The sequence below is a fragment of the Crocodylus porosus genome, unplaced genomic scaffold, assembly GCF_001723895.1.
Source record: "Crocodylus porosus isolate Cpor-Errol unplaced genomic scaffold, CroPor_comp1, whole genome shotgun sequence".
Lineage (NCBI taxonomy): Eukaryota > Metazoa > Chordata > Crocodylia > Crocodylidae > Crocodylus > Crocodylus porosus.
This window is the reverse complement of record NW_017728909.1, coordinates 58,355,318-58,373,679: the sequence shown is the minus strand read 5'-3', so window position 1 is coordinate 58,373,679 and position 18,362 is coordinate 58,355,318.

Here is an 18,362-nt window from a genome sequence, read left to right as displayed (position 1 = left end):
GTGATTTAAATCCTAATTCTAGCTTCTGACAGCCATTTTACATTCCATTTGAACAGGTATAAATGTCTACATAGTTCACATTATACTGACAGTCAGGCACAAAGATTAAAACAGTTCTTACCTTGTCTTTTGAATCAGTAGAATTGCAAATAAAATTATCTGAATAGTTTTTGCCTAAATAATCCTACTGGGATTTATTTGTGTGAATCTTGATTTGAATAGGTCAAACATTGCAGTTATTTTTCATGGGGAAAAAGTATTAAAAAATTCTATGAAAATTTTAATTGAAAAATAGAAATTGGAAACAAAAAACTTCACAGAATTGTTTTTGGTAAGCGTTTTGGTTTCTTGATAAATCTTGAGAAACCAAAAAACACCAAAGTTTTCAGGTGAAAAATAGTAACTTTTGATAAAAAAGAAAATTTCTTTCTGATTAAAACACCATTTTTATTTTTAAAAGTGTTACAATTACTTTTAGGGTGTAGCTGGATTTCCCTTCTCTGATATTGCATTTATTGTTACCTAAACCAGCTGCAATGCCATACTCTTTAATAAACAACGCACTGGTTTTCAAATTCCAGTTTTTAGCAAAGGTAAGTTGTGATGTGCATTATTTTTCTGGAAGAATCTTCCTGTATATTCATAGAATCACAGAAGTCGGGTTGGAAGGGACCTTGTAGATCTTCAAGTCCAACCCCCTGCCTGGGCAGGAGAAAAAACTGGGCTCAAATGACCCCAGCCAGGTAGGCATCAAGCTTCTTAAAGATCCCCAGGGTAGAAGCCAGCACCACTTCCCTTGGAAGTTGGTTCCAGACCCTAGCCGCCCTAACTGGGAAGTAGTTCTTGCCGATGTCTAATCTAAACCTCCTCTCCAACAACTTGTGGCCGTTATTCCTTGTTATGCCAGGGGGCGCTAGGGGAAATAAGGTCTCTCCCAAACCCTTCTGGTCCCCCCTAGTAAGTTTATAGACTGTCACCAGGTCCCCCCTCAGCCTGCACTTGTGAAGGCTGAACAGGTTCAGGTCCCGCAGTCTCTCAATGTAGGGTCTGCCCTGTTGTCCCCGGATCATGTGGGTGGCCCTCCTCTGGACCCTTTCCATGTTGTCCACATCCCTCCTGAAGTGGGGCGCACAGAACTGGACACAGTACTCCAGCTAAGTACTACTCTATATTGTTATAGAGTAGTTGCTGAACTCATCCTTGGCCTGTTATATCATGCATTGATTTGCTTGGCAGACCTGAACATTTTAGTAGAAACTGATTCAGCTTTTTGCTACCATATCCAAACAGCTCAAAATAAAACAAACCCCACAAATTAACATTAAAATAAGGGAACACTTGATTCTGGTGACAGCTATGTTTCACATGAAACTTTATTTATGTAAGCAGTCTTATGAAAGTGTCATGGAGATTTTGCAGTCAGTCAAGGCACAATTCCTGTTTATCAGTCTTGGCATAATTATGATGAGGATGATGATGATACAGTGATGATAGAGAGAGAGAAAATAGTGAGAGTATCTGAGCTGACAGACGTATTCTTAAATTGAATGAACTCATAGTAGCATTCCTTATAGCTAAGGAATAATTGGTATAAGTGATATAAATTAGGTCAGTGAAGCGTTTGGTTTCTATAAAAACAAAGAAGCCCCAAATCTACACAAAACCCATGCCTTATATTTAATATGTCGACTGTAGACAATCGATGCTTTCCAAATACAGACTGCCAAGTGCACAAAGAGCAAAGTTTAGTCAAAGTTCATCGTAAGGTCATACACCCAGAGGGATCATCAATCTGGACAACCTCTGAGTAACCTCTACATACTTCCAGACAAGATCTGGGTTCCTTTGTGTCCTGATTAGAGCATGCAACATTTAATTTGTTTTAAATAGGAAATTAAACAGTCATGTAAAGTGTTATATGAGGGGTCATAAAGTGATTCTTGAGGTGCACTTATGAGGTCTGTTTGGGATTCCTACACAAAATGTTGCCAAAGGGAAAAGATAGAGAAACATAATTATTCTTGAGGAGGAACAGTTCAAAACCTTTTGTGACAAAAAATTACAAAAAAAGAATCTTGAGAGGCAAAACTTTTATTACAGTTTTAGACTTTATCCTAAATGACAGAATCTGAAAATGAATTGATTATATTCTACAGACACTGTTCCTCAATAGATAATCTCAAAGAACCTATATAGACTCTTAAGAATATAGACAATTATTTGCTATCTACTAGAATAGTTTTAAAAAACCTGATATTTATGTTGTAGATTTAAAAGAAAAAAAATTCTTTTAAGACAAAATTAAATACATCTTTCAATGCAAGCTCTATTCATTATTTTTCTAATAGGTGCCATATGTTTTGAAAATGCAGTAATTAAGTAGACAGTTAATTGGGAATGCTTAATAAAATTATAGAAATGTAGACCTGGAAGGAGGCTTCAGATGTCACTTAACCCAGCCCCTGATGAAGGAATGATCATCATTGTCTAAAGCAGCACACACAAATGTTCATCTAACCTGCACTTCAGAATTTCCATTGACAAAGATTTTACAACCTCTGTTTGAGTGTATAACCACACTCCTAGTTCAAAAGGTCTTTTTAATATGCAAATAAAATTTCCCTTGTTGCAATTTAAGTCCATTACTGTTTTGTCCTGCTCCCATTGGACATAGAGGACAACTAATCACTATTCTCTTTACAATAAACTTTTTGTATTTGAAGATTTTAAAAAAATATTCCAAGTCTTCTCATGTCTAGACTAAATGTTCCCAGTTCATCCCATGTTTCTTCATAGGTCGCTAATCATTTTTTCTTTTGCTCATCCTTGTTAATGTGTGGACCCAAAATGAACACAATACTGTTGGTGAGACCTCCTCAGTATGGAATAGGGCGGAAGAATAATTTCCTCTGACTCTCATACTACACTCTTGTTAGAGTTTTTTGAAGCAATATTACATTGGTGACTCATATTCAGTTTGTGAACCACCATTACACCCCTCATACTGCAGTCTAAGAAGTCATTTCCCATTTTGTATTTGTATATTTGGTTTTTCCTTCCTAAATGTAGTACTTTGCACTTGTCCTTATTGAATTTCATCCCATTTATTTCAGACCATTTTTCCAATTTATCAAAGTCAAGCCTGTCTTCTAAAATGCCTGTGACCCCAGCCAGCTTGGTGTCATCTGCATGTTTAATCAGCATATGCTCGTTTTTTTCCTTTAAGTCATTTATGAAGATACTGAACAGTGCTGGGCCCAGGGCAGACTACTAGGAAACTCTACTTACCATGTCGTCCCTGCTTGATATTGAACTACCCAATCAGTTGTACACTCACTAGTTTCATCTTTACTGTAGTTTCTTAGCTTGGTTATGAGAATTTTGTCGTGTTAGGAGACAATCTGCACTTTCAGCAGAGCCACCTGGTTTCAGTGTGGCACTAGGTGCAGGGTCAAGCTCACTGACTGAAGAGTATGCTAGGCTTAATATGTAAACCCAGGTCCTTCATTTGGACTTTGGCTGCTCAATGCTTGACAACCTGAAGCAGCTGTAGCTGTTGCCCTTTAAGTTTAACTTCTACCTAGTTTTCTGCTCCAGCTTACTCTGTTTCTGTTCTGAATTCCCTGACTCCTGACTTCTGGCACTTCCTGGCCTATGGATATGGATATTACTTAGTGGGCATATCTACATTTGTGCTGAACTGCACAGTTGTTACTGCACAGTCATTTAGTACTTGCTAAAGCTTAAGCAGGTACTAAATGACTGTGCAGTAACCTCTGGTACTGCGCGGTTCCAGTGCCACATAGGTCACTTCTGATCCAACTGTGCAGTAGCTCATTGCTCATTGCTACTGCACAGTAGTGGCAGCATCATGGTTCATGCCCACTGATGCTGTGTCGCCGTAGTAGATGTGCCCACTGAGCGCATCTACATGAGACATTACTGCAGAGCTGACTAATTAGCTCATCAGTGGTTGTCTCAGTGTCTACATGTGTGGGCCTATTAGGCTGCAGTAAAGTAATAAAATCTGCTGCAGGTTAGTACTTGTAAATACAAGTACTAACCTGCTGCGGAGTCTTTTAGTGCACAGAAATGGATGTGTAGATGCTGATGGGGCTGGCTGGGGCATGAAGGTGCTTCAGTGTGGGAGCTACTTGCTGGGTAGCCCTGAACTGGAACCCCAGCCAGTCCCTCTGCAGCTTGTTAAGCCAGGTCAGAGGAGCCTCAGGTTGGCAGGCTGACCTGCTGGATCTTCTGCTAGCTTAGCTGCTCTGACCTGGCTCAACATGCTGCAGTCCTGGGTCACATGTAAATGCCACAGCCAGGAGCAATAAACTTCAGCATAATAAACTCTGACATGAACTACACTGGAATTTATTGATGCATGCTAATACAGCATGTAGTTGTGCCCACTGACTAGGTCTTTAACTCAGGCCATAACATGGCATGTCTGAGTCACCTAGGCTGTGGTGATGCACGGGCAGGGCACTTGTCAATGACTACATTGCAGGCAGGATAGCTATGGCTGGTCTGGCAATAAAGCCACTTGAATATTTTTTGCCTTCCCAAGAGTTGGCACCTGGGGCGAGTGCACCAGTTGTCCCCTGTCTTCCCTCTCCTTGCCTTACACTAGTTTATCCGTCTTGTGCAGCCTCAGCCCCTGGTTTGGATCCTTCTCTAGTTCAGGTACTTGTTTACTCCCGTGCTCCTCGAGGCTGCCTAGAACCCAATTCTTACATACGGGATACTGTGCCAAAATCCTGACTAAACTGAGGGTCCAAAGTTCCCTGCTCCTCATCCACAAGGGACTGTATCCTCACAGAGAGGAAATTAGATTGGTTAGGGATGATGTGCTTTTTGCAAATCTTTGTTTGTTATTACTTATCACTTTGTTATTTCTGTTGTGCTTTCAAACTGACCGAATGGTAATATGTTCCAGTATTTCAGGGGTGGCCAACCTGAGGTATGTTTATCACAAGCAGCATGGGTAGCCTCTGTGTGTGGCATGTGATAGGTAAAGGGGACAGAAATCAGAGCAGCAGATCAGGCACAAACTTTATTGTGTGGTAGTAGGCAACATCTTCACGCCTTTGGTCTCTCTTTAACTAACAGCTACTGTCTAGCTGAGGGACCATTTCCCAATTTCTAATTCTTCTAAATTAGGGAGTATGTCTAAATTATAACTTTTAACACTACAGACCTATCTGTAACTCTCCAGATTCCTTTTTTCTTCCCTGGAGGGGAGTGGTACTGAAAGACATCTGTGACTTCATCTAGCCTTCATTAGTTCTCAGAAGTATTAGCTCTACAATTAACATATTTACTCTTTAAAGATCACGTAAAAAATCATGCAATTATGCTAATGCACAGTAAAATAGGCTATTGCACATTAAGCCAATGTTTCCCAACCTTTTTCACCCTACGGCACACTTACCTAGATAAAAAGCACCGCAGCACACTGGACGTGGAATTGGAGGGTGGCGTGCAGCCAGCTGGACACCAAGCTGGGGGGGTGTGGTTTGCGGCCAGCGGCTAGCCGGACAGCATTTTGGGCTGGAGCCGCACCCTCTGCCTGGCTGGAGCCATGCTTCCTGTCTGTCTGTGTCCGCAACAGCAGCAGAAGGGGGATGTGGCTCCAGCTCAAGATGCCGTGGCATACCTGGATGTGCCTGATGGCACACCGGTGTGCTGTGGCACAATGGTTAGGAGATGCTGCATTGTCACTTAAAAACCATGTGCATTTATTACTGTGCATTACGGCAGCTTAATGTACATTTCTTCAGTACCTCACATTGGATGTACTAAATTTAATGTGCATTAGAAAAAGCAACTTAATTCATGTGTAGATGTGGCCAGTGAGGCCACTGCTGGACGATCAGGGAGAAGTGGAAGGGGATAGAAACAGACAAGATCAATAAGGTAGTTGAGATATCAAGGCATTAAGAATAATGTGACACCTGAATAAAATAGAGTGAGGCCCGAGGAAGTTCATTTAGGTATTTAAGAACAAAGACAGGAATTATTAATGGAGAAGGATTTTCACAATTAGAGAAATAAAAATACTTGCATCTACTCCAGAGCAATGAACTTTTCTAATCTTGCTGACAAGATCAATATTGTCTCTCTATCGCCATCTGGTTTGATCATATTTTAATTATAACATAACTTTCTTTCTTTACTTGCAGTGACAATAAAGTTATTTAAATAATTCCCATGAAGAACTTGCCAAAGAAGTGACTTGTTATTCCACTACTTATGGTTCAAAACGGCTTTAATGGGTTAAAACCTATTTTGAAAGAAAAGAACAGATTCAAACCCATACTGCTACATTTACAGATGTGATTTACAGCTGTTGAAATATTAACCCCTGAAAATCATGATTTATGAATGATAATGGAAAAACTGACAAGACCTTTCAGCATCTTATAAAATACTGATATATACAAATTCAGTAAGATGTAAAACCTCTAATAAAGAAGGAAAAAGCACTATTGTAAAAGATGTACATGAATCTGTTCTAGTATCAGCTAACACTAAAGCAGGTGTAGGCAATCTTTTTTCACTGTGGACCAGAATGACCCACCCCAAAACAGGAAGGTGAGCAGATAAAAAATGGGCAGGTGAGCAGAAGGTAGGACCTGGCTGCAGCTGCTTATCTCTGCTGTTGAATACAGCTGAATGCTTCCAATCCCCATATCTATTAGCCAGATTCAAAGGTTCTATGGATGAAATCTGCCCCCTGGACCATAGGTTACTGATTCCTGCACTAAAGGACTATTCATGTGCTTCTGTTTAAACCAAATGTCTGATCAAGTCAATGAGAATTTAGTTTGAATAAGGATTTTGGCTTTGGACTATTTATTTTAGATGCTACTAAAATAAAGAAAATGCTAATAATAAGGGACTGGTACATCTCTGAAAGTTTGGAGATGTGATTCAGATAGGGCATGTCTACACATGCATTAATGCGCCATAAGCAATGCACATAAATTCTGGTACCTGTAATAACAGGTACTAACTGCACAGTAACTGGTGCTACTGCACAGTAGTGCCAGTGCATGCCTTTTTAGTAACACTAATGCATACTAGACTAATTCTATTGTGCATTAGCATAATACCACAGCTTTTGCCATGATGCACTAATGTACAGTAAAATCAGTCTACTGCACATTTAGCATCTTATGTAGTGCACCCATAGACATCTAAATTTTTGCAAGCTTGCTCAATGCTTATTTGAATGTCCTTCACAAAGAAATTGGGCTTTTCTGCAGTTAGCAATACTCCAAGTGTAGCCTTTTGATATATTTTTCTGTAGAAACAGGAAAAAGAAAGGTCCCAATCTTATTTAACCTCTAAGGGACAACTTAAATGTGAATTTTAGATGCCTAAGTAACCAAACATGATCCTTGTCCACCCCTGAACAACAGACTGAATACTATTAAGACACCTAGATTTCTTATGTCCTGCTTTAGGACTCCATTTTAGCCTATAAACCTCTTCCTAGGGCAACTAGACCTGGCCTAGAGTTCATTCTGAGAATTGAACTAAAGTGACCTCTAGGCATGCTGACGTTCTCTTCTGCTTCTATTTAATCTAGGAAAGTGCATAAATTCTGCACAAGACCCATAGATGCTTGAATGATAAAAGACAAAGATATTAACTATTTGAGCTAGAAACTAAACATGGTATTGATGTATGATGTACTGTCCACCTTTTGTCCAGTAGTTTAGTGCAGGGGTTGTCAACCGGGGGTACTCATACCCCTGGGGATACTTGGATTAGTCCTAGGGGGTACACATGGGCGGGTGGGGACAGAGTGCCACTGCCTCCTGGGAGCAGGGCTGGGGCAGGGAAGCTCGCATGAAGCAGCTGCCATCACCACACACCAGCCTGGTGAGCTTCCCCACACCACAGAGGGGTGCTGCTGCCCTTACCCCAGCCCAGTAAGCTTCCCCATCCTGCCTGAGCCCTGCTCCTGGGAGGCATTGGCGCTCTATCCCTGCCTGCTCGCGTGCTGTTCCCACCTCCTTGCTCCATGTCTGGCTGCAACCTCCCCTCCTCTGCCCTCCCCACCCCAGCTTGGTGTTTGTCTGCATGCTACCCCCCTCTCCACTCCTGCTCGATGTCTGGCCATCGGGGGTACTTCAACTAAAAAAGATAGAAAACCCCTGATCTAGTGGTTAGTGTATTTGTCCAGGAAGTGGGAGACCTCTGTTTACCATGAGGAAGTCTGAAGCAACATCATCTTCTTCATCATGCTCTACACATCAGCCCATGGAATCAAGAAGACTGAGAGCTTCCTCCTTCCTTTCTGTTGTTGGGTTACTGGGCAGTCAAGAATAAGAGAGTCAGAGGGCCAGAAGGACAGCAAGCTGTGAAAGTGTCTCTCTGTGGCTTAGTCATATGCACTGTATTTGGATGAAGAGGACTCTGGATTCTGACTCCTGTTTTCAATACTATTAGTCCTTTTTATCCAGTGACTGTTTAGTGCAAAAATATACAAAGAGCCCTTGTAGGGATGTCACCAATAGTATTGAATTCCAGCAAGACACCTCCCTGCTTAGCAGAAATGGTTAATCCTAATCTGATAAAAGCATGCTAGGTTGTTCATAAATGTGTGTAATACTAGAATTGGAGGGCTAGACATGCATCCCCCTAAAGAGACATAGGTTTGGGTCATACAGAATAGGATTGCCCTCTGGAGACTCACAGGCTGCTGCAATATCCATGGAATACAAGAGCTGTTTGCTTTTCCACTGTGGAGTAAGACTGGCTTCTGGGGATACACCATAGAGGCATGGGATTGGAAAGTGCCTGAGAAGTGGAATTTTCTCTCCTGGGGCAAATGGCAAGCTAAATTGAAGATGCTGTAGAAGTTAAGTAGACTGGGGTGTGGCCAGTGGTCCTGGTATGACTTAAACCTGGAGGTTCCTGGCTAGAGGGTCTTGCCCCTCTGCTCAGGGTCTGACTGATCACTATTTTTGGAGTTGGGAAGGAATTTTACCCCATAGTCATATTGGTATGGACTATGGGAGTTTTTGCCTTTCTCTGTAGTGGGGGAGTATGACCTTCTTCCTGGGTCTTTTGTGCATAGCAGCAGGATGTTGGCTGCTATACCTATAGCAGATTAGGGTGTTATGTTTTGAGTTTTGTGTAAGGATTGACTGTGTAGTTTTGCTAAGAGGTTGGACAATGGATCTGTATGGGATGTTTTAGATAGAGATGATTCTGCCTTTGGCAGGGGGTTGGGCTATATGAACTACAGGAGTCTTTTCCAGCTCTTCTCCATGGTTCTATGATTTGACCTAAAGTTTACTGAAAACAAAAAAATAACTAAATGTTTTTCAAAGATAAATAAAAGTTTGACTTTTTTAGGGCTGTTGGTTGTAGCCGTATTGGTCTAAGGACATAGGCAGGCAAGGTTCTTTGGGTAGATATGATATCTTTTATTAGACCAACTAAATAGTTTATTAGACTAAATAGTTTGTCTAATAAAAGATATGACATCTACCCAAAGAATGTTGTCTGGCTTTTTTAGTGCGTTTGGATGACTCCCTATGTTAGTGAAATCTGTTTTCTTATTACCATGAAGAAATAATATATATTTAGTGAAGATGCTTATAATTCAAAGATTAATAACAATAACAATAACAACAATAATATTGGATTGCAATAAAAAATGCAAAGTAAGAATGATCTTCAAATAGCTGAAGAAAACCTGAGGTTTCAAAATATAATAAGTATTAGTATTAGTATAATTAGTATTAGTATTAGTATAATTGACATTGCTATTGGGCCTCTTGTAAAAGGATCTCAAAGCACTTAAAAATACTAAATACCCTTTCTGATTCCCTTGCAAGACATTGCGTGGCAGAAAAAATGCCTATTACATACACATCAAGTGTTATACTCTACACATCTGTATGGTGGCTGTGGTGGTTTTATCATATTAGTGTGGTTGATTCCATCACTAATATAGAGTCCGCTTATGGGATGAAATAGAGCAGTTAAAAAAATGCCCAGCAATACTTTCTAATATTTCAAGTCAGGACAGGACGAAGAATACATTAAGCAATTATAGCTGCAGGAGGAAATTACCTGAAGTGGAGTTTCTGCAGAAAAGTCTGGGTAACAGCTCCACTCTTATGAAAAATGCCAGACAATCTTCAATGAGCCCCTATACTCACATACAGAAACTACCCGGGTAGATATGAAATATGCATCCTGCTCCTACATTTGCCAAACCTGATTCATTAATATGTTTACAGCAGAATACTGAGGTTCTGTTACTGTATTTAGTGGTTGCTATTACACAGGTGTATTTTACAACAGTACAAGATGTATTTATAACAGTACATCCATGAAAATGAAGGGCAATCCTAAATATGTAATGATTTTTTTATATAAGATATGTATTCATTAGAACGTGTGCATTAGATGTTCATTATTGATTGTTAGTAATTATTCTCCTGCTTGTAATGTTTCAGTAATCCAGTTGTGGAGCAGAAGAAATATTATGTTACTGAAGTAACCAATCACGTGACAGTAATAATAGTAGTGTGGCAAATAAATTGTCAAAGGAAACTGTTTTCAAAGAACCTATATATTTAAAATTATGCTTTTGAATAACACATGTATTTATGGAAATGGGGATTGGTTCAAGAATGATTTGTGAATCACAGTTAAATTTACAGGGCAGGTGCGTGATTTGCTTTTGTAATTTTCCATACCCCCCTATCCAAGGTATTTGCATTATAGTACTAGAAAAGTGGAATGAGAGAAGAGGGGAAGCAGCTTTTACAGGACAAATATTCCTTTTTCTTTGCAGGTGGGAGTAGATAGGCATTATGAACCAGGCAGAGAATGGATGGGGTTTTGACTCTGCCATATCCCATACCTAAATCAGTGAACAAGTATAAAGTCAAAAGTAATCTGGTTCATATAAAAGGCTAGTGAAGATTAGTGCTCTACTGGCTCACAGTTTGGCCACAAATGCCCAATAGAGAATTTCCTCAGTGTAAAAGGATTTGTGGTGGTTTTAGCACATTGGCTCTGAACTCCCCTATCCAGGGTAATAGGGGGCAGCAGTTCTATTTTTCTTCCATTGGCATGGGGTCTATTAAGAATCCTAAGCCAGTGGCGGAGTTTACAGCTGCCCAGTAACAGCTTCAGGCACAGTTTAGGACTGTTCAAAACTGGCAAATTGATAGTCCCTTGCTCCTTGTGCCAAGAACAACTTTGGCACAGCAGAGAATCAAGCCCTTTATTCACTGCCTGCTCTGCTTCTGTGCCTGTACCAACTGTGTGTTGTGGATTGATGATCTAGCCAATAAGAAAGATTACTCTAATGAAATAACTCAACGACCTATAAAATCAAACAAAAAAGGTAAAAGTTTATTCTTTTCATAACTGTTGATACTGACATAAATTATATAACCCAAAGCAGCAGATCTTGCATCTTAAATAAACATTATAATGTTTTATGGCTAACTGTTAACTTGATCTGCAGTAATATGGAAGTCATTCCAGAGTCTGTAAGTAGAAATAAAAGCATCTGCAGGGTATTCCCAAGGTTATAATTTCACCGAGGATTTCTCTGATGTCATATACCAAAAAGCTAAGTTGAGCTGTTCAGTCATAGGAACCCCAAGATGAAAATTATAGCCTTGTAAGGCACAGCAGGCGATACTTTATACATTAACAGCTTTAAGTGGGCCATCTGTGACAATTATACCTTCTCTAAAGACTCAGGGTTCCAGTAAAATGGTTTTCATACCTATAAAATGAGTTTTTTCATCTATTTTTGCCATTTTCTCTTTGAAGAAGGAGATGTCACTCTTTATTCAGCCAACAAGAAGGCATAAGTGTTACCCAGTTTAAATTTGATCACAGAAGAGAAAGAAAGTTTGAATATTGTAGCTTTTAATCTGGTTCAGATAAAATTTCAAAGTGCTGTCACACTAGTCACATTATCCTTTGCTGACATCAGTGTTGTAAGACATATCCGAAAACAATCATATAATTCTGACAAAGAGAAGCCAACACTGAGCTTACATTTAACATATAGAGAGGTCGTCAAGCTGTCATATACTGTTCATATCATCTTTATCTTTTGGATCTCCAACCTAGCATGCCAAAAGTGGGCTACTGTAAATGTTGCAGTTGACAAAAAAAGCATCCTTTCAAAATCTTATTATAGAGCAAGTGCAGCCTCCTGTATGGATCATTTTCTGTTAATTTTAACACATTTCTATTGATTTATAGAGGTCATCTGGATAAATGATTTTTTACCTGTTAACTTGAGAAAGAAAATGCAAAAAGAAAGGTAACTCCTTATTGGCTCTCCCTTTCCTTAGATTTCCTGTGTGATTTGTGCTACAGACTACACACAGTAGGCTATGCAGTGGCTGGGCAGGTATGCAACTATGTACATGCAAATTTTGGGTGTAGGCATAAAATTCTTCTGTGCAAAAACCACAGTTGAGGGGGGCCTAGAATCTGGCTGTCCTATTTTCTGGTTGAGTCCACCAACCATTCAGCAGTTGGGGCTAAAAGATTGTAGCCCGGGTACACCTGGGGGGTGTGCCCTGTCCTCCGATGACAGTGGTGGTGGTCAGGCAAGGTGCTGAGGAAGGGGTCAGCTACTAGAGCAGCTTCCTCACCTCTGTATAGACTTGGCCAAAACCAAATACTTAACTATTTACAATTTATTTCAAGAATAAATGCAGACGCTTAGAATAGAATATTTTCAAGGTTTAACATATAATACTATATATAATATTCCACAATGCACACATAATACCAAATATGAACCAAATAACTTACCACCTGTACAACACAATTAATACACAGGGATATTAACGTATATAACCCAAGTAACCTAACCATAATATTTCTTTAAACCTTCACAAATAACAATACCAATATACACACTGAGACATTAAAAAACATAACCTGTATAAACCCTCTTAAAGAATACCCCAAGCTATATAGCTCTTAACATGACAACCTCAAAATAGGGCGCGCACTTAGCACCTCCCCAAGGGGTTTCCCTGAAGCCCCTCCCCTTTAGGGCCCTGGGATGTGGACACACCCCTCCTGCAATGGAAGGGGGAGGCAGCAGACCCACCTCACTGGTGTCAGCCTCCCCTGTGAGGCCCGCTTCCCCTCTGGAGAAATCCAGGCTCATTCCCTGGTGGCTGATCCCACAAGAGCCTCTCCCCAGCAGCACCTTCATCTCTCCTCGATGGCTTGGCACCCTGCACTAGGCACCCAGGGCTCTCTCTCTCATGCGGGAGCCAAGCCCTTGCAGGCTACGACTCCAGTCTCACACTGGGGGTTTTCCCCTTTCCCAGACTCTGCTCTGGGCACCGGGGGCTCTTTTAGTTAAAAGTGAAGCCACACTGTGGGGCTCTGGTCACTTGGCCTAGGGCCTGGGGCTAATGTGAGCGGCCACAAGCTGCTTCCAAGACAGTTCTCTGCGCCGACCTGAGCACCGGGTGAGGCCAGAGCAGCCTCAAGCTGCTGCCAGAGCCAGCTCTCCATGTGCTGATCTGCACACTATGCAGGGCCCAAGCAGCTACGAGCTGCTTCCAGGGCCAGGTCTCTGTGTGCCAATCTGCACACCGACTGCCCAGGTGCTTGCTGGTTCGCAGGCTCAAGCTACTTCGAGCAGCTGCTATAGCCTGATCCCCGTGTGCTGATTTGCGCACTGCTGAAGCTCAAACAAGGTCTGAGAATGGCCATCTCTGGAGCTCCTCTCTCCTTGCCGTCCCTCATTGTTTCTCTCCAGTCTGCTGAGCATGCTCCCTTTTATACTCTTCAGGGGGCTCCACCCCCAAAGTTCTCCAGACTTGGCTGGTGCAGTTCTGATTCAGGTCCAGCTGCTCCTTGCCCCCTCCCTTTGGAAAAGGATGGGGCATTGCTTCCCTTGTGCTGCCTCCAGATTGGTGGGCGGGCTCCACCAATCAAACAGCAGACCCTTGATTCTGGGACTCAACCCAAGCTCCAAAAATGTAAGCCTGCTACAAGATGAAAGATCTGTCCTCTTTCTCGCTTTCTGTGAGAGTTAAACTCTGTACATATGTGTGTGTACAATCTCTCTGTCTCTCATGTCTTCATCTGTAACATGGGAATAAGCATGATCCCATGAATCACAGAGTCCTTGATGAGAAACCTATTATATTCTGTGAAGTACTCAGATATTCTTGTGATAGGCTGCATGAGAAACTGTTTAGACTTCAGAGTTAATTTCTCTGATATAAAGAATTAGAAATATTCATCATCACTGAGGTTCTACATGGATAAATACAGGGATCTCCTCCCACTTATATTAGAAAAAGTAGCAGGAACATTTTCAGAAAAGGACAGGAAAAACTTATTTAAAATATTTACGTGAGATTTCTTAAGGTGATATCACCCTAAGAAATCATTGCCTCTTGTATAATTTCTGGACCATCAAGGCTATAATATTACTCTTACTCTGCCTTAAAATATTATTAACTTTTTCACCAAAATCTGTGTTTGAACCTGAATACCTTGATAGAAACTGGGCACATTTACACATTCATTAATGCACTTTAGGTAATGTGCATTAAATCTAGTACCTCCATTTGTGAAGTACTAGAACAAGGCATACTAGCTTATTTTAATGCACAATGGCAAAAGCATGTTTTTTGGTGATGTTTTAATGCTTATTAAAATAGCCTTATGCTCATTAAAGTGCATGTGTAGATGTGTCCACGTTGTTTTATTCTGTGAGCAGTGAAAATCATCTAAACATTTTTCAGGATGCTATTTTTAGGTCTATAAATACAGGATTTTAAAATTTTTATAGATCAGATAAACTCAATTGGGAAAATAATACTGATTTTTCTTTCAAAATAAAGTCAGGATAAGTCAAAAATGGTTTTGTGAAGCTGCAAAGTATTTTTTTTAAGTTTGTGAAATTCATAAGAAGTTGCACTGAAGCCTTCTGTATCCTGAAATCCAATAATTTAAACAGAAAAAACCCCATAAAGCATAATTCTCTTCTTATCTTGGTATTTCTCTAAGGAAATGAGCATTACAGGAAATAAATATGCAAGAGGGGTCAGAACAGAGTGTAAAAATATGCAATCTTTCATTTTTATTTGAAACCTTTATTTTCCTTTTTAAAAACCAGCAGTAAGCTCCAAACCTCTACCTTGTTAAATACAGAGCACCTGCTGGTGCCAGCAAGTATATGCAACATCTGTTTTCTTCAGTGGGAGGCTGAAGTAGCTTAGGCCCAGATCCAAATCAATATTGTAGGTGCCTATACAGAACAGAAATGGGAGGGTACTGCTCTGAGGTGGGAGAGACCTTGGTACCAGTCCTTGCTACCAAGACGGCTTATGCATGTTTCATTGTTTAAAAAGCATACACAACCCTAGCAGCAGGAACCAGAACTCAGGGAGTGCTATCCTTACTGGGCATTATAGACAAAAGTAACAACTGTAGCTATATCAAAGTATAGTGAGATATGCTGATAGGATGCAAAATTGTTAGAGCTACAGGATTCTGTAGTGATACAACGTAGCAAAAATGCTCCAGCTTTTCCCTTGTTTCATTCAAGGTTGTCTCTACCAGGAGAATAACAGCTCTCCCAATAGAAACAATAGAACAGAAATGGTGGTTCTGGGAAAATGAACAGCTGTACACTTTCTTACCAGGAGCAGTTGAGCAGCAGGGAAATTCTCTCTGCCCATTTTTGAGACTGGGGTTACCCTGATCTGTGAAGACAGAGGGCAGCAGCTGCTATTAGGGTTGGGATAAGAGGAAGGGGGCAGCTACTTGTGCCCTCCTGTTGAGGGAAGGGGAGGAGCAGCTACTTCTTGCTCCCTGTATGCTCCTCAGACCACCAGGACTGGACTGCTCCCCACACTTTCCCTAGACTCAGCTCACCCAGTCTTGGGAAAGTGCAAGAAGCAGAGGGGGACTAGTAACAGGATGAATGGCTGTACTGCTCCTTCTCCTAGAAAATTTCTGCTACATTTATGCCCTTATGTAACCGGCTGATGAGCCCAGCCCCTGTTATATGCGGATCCCAGCAACAAGCAGGCTCACTGCCTCTTGGGCCAGAGATCCACACCAAGGTCCCATCCCCCCATGCCAGGAGACTTCCTGACACGCAGAGGAGAGCTGGTCCTTCTCCTAGGGACAAGCTGGGACCACCAGGATCAGCTGCGTTCACCTCAGATTTATAAGAGTCTGGGTCTTTTGTGTCTTGTGATCTTATTGGCTAGCTGTAAATGCCTCCCTTATGAGCACCTATGCAATCTGGTTTGCACATGGAAGGCACTCAGGTTTTCCATTCATGGGGGGGGCATCTCAACATGTGCTCTACGATGGCTTTGACTAATTATCTCTGCAGTAAAGCATTACTGTCTACACATGTGGTACTATTAGGTTGGTGTAAATTAACTCACTTCGCCATAGGATAGTACTGCTCAACCCAAAATACTATCCTACAGAGGAGTTATTTACTCCACCACAATGCATAAACAGCGACCAGGGCTGGCTGGGGCATGAGAGTGCTTCAGTGCAGGAGCTACTTGCTGGTTAGCCCCACACTGTAGCAGCCTTGTGCCCTAGCCAGCCTCTCCACAGCATGTTGAGCTGGGGCAGAGCAGCCCCAGGCTGGAAGGCTGGTGCCCCAGGCTGGAAGGCTGGTCCCCCAGCCTTCTACCAGCTCAAAGTGCTGTGGTCCTGGGTGCATGTGTAAATCCTGCTCCTAGGAGCAATAAACTCCAGCACAAACTGCTCCTGACTGTATTGCATCATGTTAATAGCACATATATCTGCACCCAATGTATATGAAATCCTGTTGATTTGGATCACCCTTTTGAGGAAAAGTGACTATATTTTAGGGGTTATAGTCCTTAGTACATTCTACCAGACATGTGGCACTTTTCAAGATCCACCCCCAAATGTAGATAATGAACCACAGAGGCAATGAATATCTATGAAGGATCTCAAGGTTCTCCTGCTGATGAGAAGAAATTGTTATTAGTTAGCACAGGGAAGACCAGAAATCAAAAATCTACTCTGAAGCAAGAAATACCAATTTTGAGAAACAGAAAAAAATGGCAGCTGAGGAATTGGGCCAATTTCTAAAAAAAGGACAACCCAGAATTTCTTGGTAAACAATCATTCAAGTGAAATTAGATTATTTTTGAAAATGCAAAAGAAGCAGCAGCATGATTGGGTGACTTGCTCTGTACCCTTTTTATTCATTCTGTTTTAGGAGTCTATAAACATCAAAGAGCTTCTCTCTTATGGTTACTATGCACCTGGTCTCACGGCTTGTCTCTTGACAATTTAATGCTTAGAATCACGGCTTAAGTAATCAAGGTGCTAATAGTAGAAAACAGTACTAATAGTAAAAATGATAGTAAAAAAATAAATGCCTCAAACCCTCCTTTGGAATTTCTAGGAAATGAAGACAGCTTCCTTTGTCAACTATGAATGACTATTGTTGTATAAGATCAAGAGCTATTAAGCAAATTACACTTTTGCATCGGTTTGATTAAACTGGATGTAGCTAAATTAATACAAGCCAGGTGTAAACCAATTTAAGTGTGTTCACACAGGGGTTTGTACCAGTTTAACTATACTGATTTAAAACCAATTTTATGTATAAACAAGGCTATGGAGCCTTTTTTTTCCCTTTACAGACTGGAACTTAAGCAATCATTTCCATTTGGAATTTGATAACTGTGGCCCATCGCCATAGGATCAAGTTTACTTTTACAACGTTAATAATTCCTGTACTTTTAATAGAGACCCAAAATACAAACTTTAAAAATCTATATTCCACAAATAATGAGGTAAAACTGAACACAGAGCCAAATAACTTCTAGAATCAAAACAGACTAGCTTTCATAGTCTGTTCTTCAGTATTACAGCATGACTTGCACATCAAACAAGTGCTGTTTTTAAAATCTGAGCAAAAATAGAGATGTAATTTTGGTACTGTCAGATGTGTGGGGGTAGGGTGCCTGGGCTGTGTGAGGGGGTGTGGGGGTCTGTGTGTATGGCAGTGCAAGGAGGGTGTGGGTGCATATGTATGGAGGGGTGTGTGTGGGACTCAGCCTATGAACATACCCACACCCACACTGTGCCCCTGCCTGAGCACACACCCACACCCACACCCACACACTCTGCCCCTTCCTGCCCACACACACACACACACACACACACACACACACACACACACACACACACACAGCCCTTGCCTGAGCACTCCCAGCTGCATTGCTGGACTGGGGAGCATGGGCCCCAGCTGGTATGTGTGCGTGCGTGTGCGCAGGTGGAGCAGAATGGAGCCCCTGGCTCCTGTC